Genomic DNA, 7,153 nt, shown 5'->3' on the forward strand with positions numbered 1-7,153 from the left:
ATCATTCAGTGTGCCATGGGGATAATTTTGCCCGGACAGCGGTACTACGGCCTACTCTTATATTCCAACTGCCAAGGGATCTTTTACGTGCATGCCAATGTGTACACGGGACCTCGGTTTGTCGTTCCATCCGAACGACTAGACAGTTTTCTCTGTCAGGCCCTCCACCCTGCATCACTGACAAGGGGGGACCACGCCGGAAAATCTGGATATGTATTTGTCGGCCAATTAAGGGATCGAACACCCGACCTCCAGGATAGCGAGCCAGCGCCTTACCCACTCAGCCACAATAACCCCCTAAAAAAAAGTCTAAGACTGTCAATCCACGTACGATTACAAGATAGCGGTGATGACGTAGTTCATAGTCCATATTACACGCTGATACAATATAAATACATGGGCTGATTTTACTCAGTGGAACAAATGAAACAATAATCCACCATTTGTTCTACACAATTCATATCCAAATATCTTGAGGAATGTAAAGGAAAATAAATTTGATTTACCACACCATACGTAGCTATGTAAATATTTCCAAAGAGAAGTGACATCAACCTCGACAACCCACGTTTAGTTTATCTCTTATGTACAGCTCTTCACGATTCAGTAAAAATGTCAACATTATGATTCAAAGAGAAATATCAGTTAAAATATCGATTAGCGTCTACTAGAGCTAAACTTAAGATTACCATTATCATCTACAATGAATCCGGTCGTAACAATTAAAGTATTTCATTTCAACTAGAGATAAACTTAGGATGAAGTACCATTACCATCTACGGTGAATGAGGTCGTAACAATAAATAATTAGGATGAATTGGTGATAAGTTTTTAAGCAACGATACATGATTTGCATTTTTAGAAAATGTCGAATTCTTCAGGGCTTAGTCGAAGCTAATAAAACTGACCCATCACTTCGGTTCACTGGAAATAAAGATGGCGGTCGTCTTGTTAGCACCAATGATCCGTGAAAGTTCAGTTCGTCATAGCTTTGTAAACCCTGAACGGAATTTAACCGTTTTTGGACTAATGATCTATTTAGAGATTTTACTTCCATAATATTTTTAACGGATTCATAGATATCAATTTAAAATATTTAAAATAACAGGAAAGCGAAGGAATTGTTCACTGTGATTTTCGCATATAAAGATGTGAATTTCGACAGGGTTCATCAATCTGCGCAGTCGTAGTTTGAACATTCAAACGGGTGAACACCAGACAACAGACAAACAATATGCATTTTGCTATCCTGCCGAGTTTTAACATTGTAACAAGAAATTGAAACGTGCACATGTTTGTGTGTGTCAAGTGGGTGGGTGGTGGCGATGTAAGTCCGTGTTTTTCATAGGAAGTTTCTCAATGTTGATGGTCTTCTTCAATATGATCAAATGCACAGATCTGAAAAGCATTCGGAAAGGTTTAACACCAGATGGACACACGACAGAGTAATGTTCAAAATCGGCCCTGATCGTCAAAACATTGAGCCATTCGTGAAGGCATCTTAGGCCATCGTGCGATTTCCTGTGGAGTTTCTCGAGAAAATTGTATTCGAATATTGTGAAAACCGGACGGAAACTGTCGGACAAAATGGCCGCTGTCCGTACTCATATAGTGTAAAAGTATGTAATACCAAGATTGTCGACACTTGAGATGAATGCTTATAAGCCAACATTAACGATGACTTTCGATATTCGCGCATATCGGACAGTATGACCCCTGGGTGTAAGTAACATCGCTATTTTAGCTTGTCCATCTGTGGGCGTATCTTGCATGCCAACCGCCTGTTCTCCATACAATCACAATACGAAGTAAACACGAATCTGTCTGATTGACTTAAGATCACGACTTCCTGAAGCCGCCACGGTGGCCTTATGAAGGGCAACATCTATACACAAATTCAACACGAAAAGAATCTTCGCACTCTATTTCGGCAAAGTTTTGGCATGCCAAAGATTTTGCTAGCACTCACGAAGTTGCTGCCCGAGCCTGAAAAACTTCACAGGCGGTCATACGGTGGCTTAAGATGACATCGCGAATGGCCCGATGTTTTAACGATCAGACCCAAACTTACTTTATCGTGTGAACTATCTGATGTGAATTACGAGAAATTGCGAGAGCCGATAAAGCATCTTCCTGAATTCGTCCTGGGTAACTCTACATAACCATTGTGTGGAGTGGCCTACTATACAAAATTCACATCTTCGTATTACCTACGTGTGTGGTTCGGGTGCCATTGTGTAATGTTCTAAAGGCATCGCACTTGCTTCGGCTGTCGGGGAAAACTTCGCGCGAAATTCAAAATTCCATATTCGCATGACCATTTGATGTCGATTTCGGTAAAGTGTAACGCCAGAATTAACGACTAAGAAGGTGTGGGGTTTATCTTACTTACCTTAAAAGTTTTCACAACTGGACTCACCTTTATTATCAGCATATTCTACGTATTAATCTTAATTTACTTTATGTAGTTTATCTTATTTACTTAAACGGCTTTTACCACTTTAACGTATTAACAGTGGGAATCACTCTTATATCAGTATATTCTACTGGAACCTATGAACAATCAATATGGATCTACTAATTAATATACGATCAAATGGTATCCACTTTACTTCATCCACTTAAACTATCTCACAAATATATACCCTTGACAATAGAAATCACTTGAGTATCAGTATATTCTAATTATTAATTTACGATCAAATTGTATACAGTTCACTTACAGGTTCGCACAAGTGGAACCCATGAAGAGTGGGAATCACTTTAACATCAACAGTTTTTACTTATAAATTTACGAGTATGTTTATGATTAATAGACCTATAGCTAAGCATTTGGAAGACTAACGACACTGATTTTTTTTTACTCCTGTGCAAAGATTTGATTCTATTTTGTTTGATTAAACTACACTATATTTCTTCCGGCAATAGATCATGTGTGTTTTGCAAACTCTTTGTAACCGTTACTAATCCTAATCTTATGTCAGGTCGTCTTACAAATGGTCGCGTAGCAACTAGGCATAACAGGATAACAGTCGGAAAACTGTCACATTTTTATTCTTTTTAAGGTAATGTCGGCACTTAAAGATATTAATTGTGAAACGTGTACCAAGTTTGTGGAGCCTCCAGAGAGCACATGGTTTGGTTCGATTCAGATGAAACTGTATTGTTATAGGGACTCAAAGGTTTTGAAAAAGTTCGATTTTTGTGTGCATCACTTATTGTTGTTCTTCGTGTTTAACGTCCACTGTAGCACCATGGGTCTTTCTGTCTGACGTGGAGAGCGGGCGAGAAAACCGGTCGCCACATCCTACATACGACCCATGCATCTTTTCTTACTACATATTTCTGTACCCTTGTGATCGTCTAGAATTTGTCTCTAGCTGTCTTTACTTCTGCTTCACGTTGTGTATTTACTTCTTCCAGTTTCTTAAGACGTTTGTCTTACCAGGAATAATAATGCATAGTTCGCTTCTACATTTTATATAGCATATAACTGAATACAGGTATACAAGCATAGCACAAATTACAATACTATATAGCTAAAACCACTTCTCCACCCTATCCAGCCTCTCGGCTGTCTAGGAACTCAGATGTACCCTCGATCTCTGGAATCTAATGCAAGTCTGACTTACAGGGTTCCACGGTTTCTCTTATAACCGTATGAATAACACGCACAATCAAGTGTGATCATGGCCCTGAACTTGTGTAATTAACGATATGATTGGTTACTTTAAGCTAAATGATGCAATTAGAATAATTCCACTCACGTGTAATCCTGGTGGTAAATGAGTGACATATGTTTTGGTTACTAACTATTTTTTATATAACAATATGTCAATTACAGACTAAGTTGATTTAAGTATTTTAAGTACATATCACATATTATGCGAATATGTTATTTCTCGAGCAAAAATTCTACTAAAAGTATTACACCACTTCAACTTTTTATTATCTTAGGGCGCGCATCTTTCCTCTAGGTAAACCCACGAGGTCGAGGAGTCGTCCCTAGCTTTAAGCAACAAACGCTTACACCAGGGATCGAAACCACAACCGTAGGCAAGCTCTAACTTGAAGCGTGACACTCTAGACCATTAGCGCCAATTTTGAAAGATTTCCCTGATTTTATTCAGTTATCTGTTGCATTATACGACCTTGGCATAACAATTATAATTGCCAGTTGAAATTAAATCTACAGCATAACTACTGTAGAAGCAAAATTAAACCCACAAGCTACTAATGCATGGCGATTACAATCCAGATAGAGAAAGAGAGGGAGGGGGGGCGTGCACTCGACACGAACCAAGTCATTTCGGGACTAACATATAGTTCAATCTTTTTTTCAATAATTCGCTAGCCCGTAGGAGTCTTTAACAGTGAGAGGAAACAGGAGGACACGGAGAAAACCCATGACGTTGGGGAATGCGACCTTACGTCTTGTTTCGTACGGCCGGGGAATCGAAACCAGATTACAATCCAACTAGTGTGGAAGCAGAAGTTGCACGAGTTTGGAGAAATGTAATGAATCGGGTTAAACGCCCTACTGTTCTGGTCCTAAACTGGGCTAATGAAGGCGGGCATACGCCAGACAGTGTGCCATGAGGGAAATTTTAAACGGGCAGCGCCACTACGGCCTACTCCTATATCGAATTCAAACTGCTAAGGGATCTTTTACGTGCACGCCAATGTGTACACAGGGCCTCGGTTTTTCGTCCCATCCGCACGACTAGACATCTGTCCTTGTCAGGCCCTCCGTCCTGCATCACTGACAAGTGAAACCATGCAGGAAAATCTGGATGAATTTTCTGTGCCAATGCAGGGATCGAACACCCGACCTCCAGGCTAGCGAGCCAGCGTCTTACCCACTTAGCCACCGTGATCTCCCCAGTTTGGAGACATCGATAAATCCACATGTAGCCCGACAGATCAAAGAGCACCAGCTGCTACCAGATCGGAGTCACCGTACATCATTTACGTTTTTATACGCCCAGATTTTCATGTGGACGTATATTGTCGTCCGTCAGTCTGTCCACAATTGTGTGTGGACACTCTACAGGTCACAATAATTATCCGATTTCAATGAAACTTGAAATATAGGTCAATCACCCTAAGATCTCGGTTCCTTTCGATATTGGCATGTATCTACCAGTAACATCATGGATTATTTCCCCTGATTGTACGAAAAATCACGTTTTTAGCTTGTGAACACTACAGAGGTCACAATTATCGTTATCCGATTTGGTTTTAACTTGATACGGACAAAATGGCCGCCCCTCGTACGCAAATAGTGTAAACATCTGGTAAGTCAACGTTGTTGACCCTCTAGAGGTCACAATTTTGATCCGACTTCGATGAAACTTGAAATACATGTTTATAACCCAAAGTGGTCACTGTCGATATTCGCGCATATGGGATCGGGTGTTCGATCCCTGCATTAGCCGAGAAAGTTCATTCAGATTTTCCTGCTTGGTTTCCCCTTGTCAGTGATGCAGGATGGAGGGCCTGACAAGGACAGCTGTCTAGTCGTTCGGATGGGACGAAAAACCCAGGTCCCGTGTACACATTGGCGTGCACGTAAAGATCCCTTGGCAGTTGGAATTCGATATAAAAGTAGGCCGTAGCGCCGCTGCCCGGGCAAAATTTCCCTCATAGCACACTGTATGGCGTATGCCCATCTTCATTAGCCCAGGTTGGGAGCAAACAGTAGGCCGTTAACCCCATTTCATTTCATTTTATTTTTGCTTGCCGTCCATGTATAGGTCACAATATTTATCCGATTTAAACAAAAAAAAAGTTTGAATATGTAATAGTTATATACCTTGTTTTCAAGGTGTATGGGTTGATACACCGTCTCGTTTTTGAGTGGAGCAAAAAAGAGACGGTGTATCAACCCATACATCGAGAAAACAAGGTATATAACTGACTTGTACTAAATACTTTTTCGAGAAATAGAGATTTTTTCTATTTTTCCCAATTTCACAAGCATTTTTCATTTCACAAATTTATCAAAGTTTCCCATTTAGAGCCCCCCAATTATCTCATCGCAAACGCTTATTTCTACTCAGGTAAATGATGTCAGTACACCGCACGTGCATTTCACGGTTTAAATCAGGTCAGGGAAAATGTTCATAACAGGGATATTGATTGGTTGAGAAAAGCAAACGTCATCCAATCATTTTGTACAATACATGTAGCCATTTCTTGTTGTTTTGCCAACATCCTGGCAGAAATGAATGCGGGAATTCGTCGAAGAATCCTACTTTATAATGTCACAGATATATATTTCTAAGACCGAAAATACCAGTTCTGCAAGAGATTTCAATGATCGCGAAGATTTAGAAGCCCGATCCTTCACAGAACAAGAAATTAAAACCATGCAGATGAGTCGAATTCTGCCAAACACGAGGAAAAATACCAATTGCATAGGAATATGGTGACACTTCGAGATCAGTACAAAAGATTGGATTTTAACCTTTTGATAAGCAAGGTACATTTGCTAATTTCCGCACAGATCAATTCGTTAACTTCGCGAGGTATTGAAATCCACTGACAGACAAAAACAAGAACAGCCATTAAATGAAAACGAGTTGGAATTGTAGAGTTCTCAAGTTTGTAGTGTAGAAAATGCCAATGAATTAATTTATACTAGTAATATATTTGGATTACGTGCTGCGGATGAGCATAAACCGCGACAAAATGTGAAAGTTTCTAGTGTTGAAAATGCCAAGAGATTAATTTATAATAGTAAAGTATTTGGATTATGTGCTGTGGATGAGCATAAGCCGCGACAAAATGTGAAAGTGCGACTAGATATCAAAATGTAAAGAAATGTGAGACAAAATGTAAGAATCTGACTGAGAGTGACGCACATTCGAAAAGTGCAGAGACAGTTGAAAATGATGATCCTTTTACCATAACATGTTCAAAACGGGTTGTAGATGTTCAAATAAATATGTAAATCATGATTTTGTTATTTTTGTCCCTTTTCAACTGATACACGGCCACTTTTCAAAAGTGGCCGTGAAAAGTGGCCGTGTATCGGTGTATGCCCTCCCATTTTCATCAAAGAGTCGAGAAAAAGTATGGGTATAAATCACCATTACAGATTAAGATCTTGGTTCATTTTGATAATCGCGGATACCCGAACTTAACTTCC

This window comes from Patella vulgata, chromosome 7, assembly GCF_932274485.2.
Source record: "Patella vulgata chromosome 7, xgPatVulg1.2, whole genome shotgun sequence".
Taxonomy (NCBI): Eukaryota; Metazoa; Mollusca; class Gastropoda; family Patellidae; genus Patella; species Patella vulgata.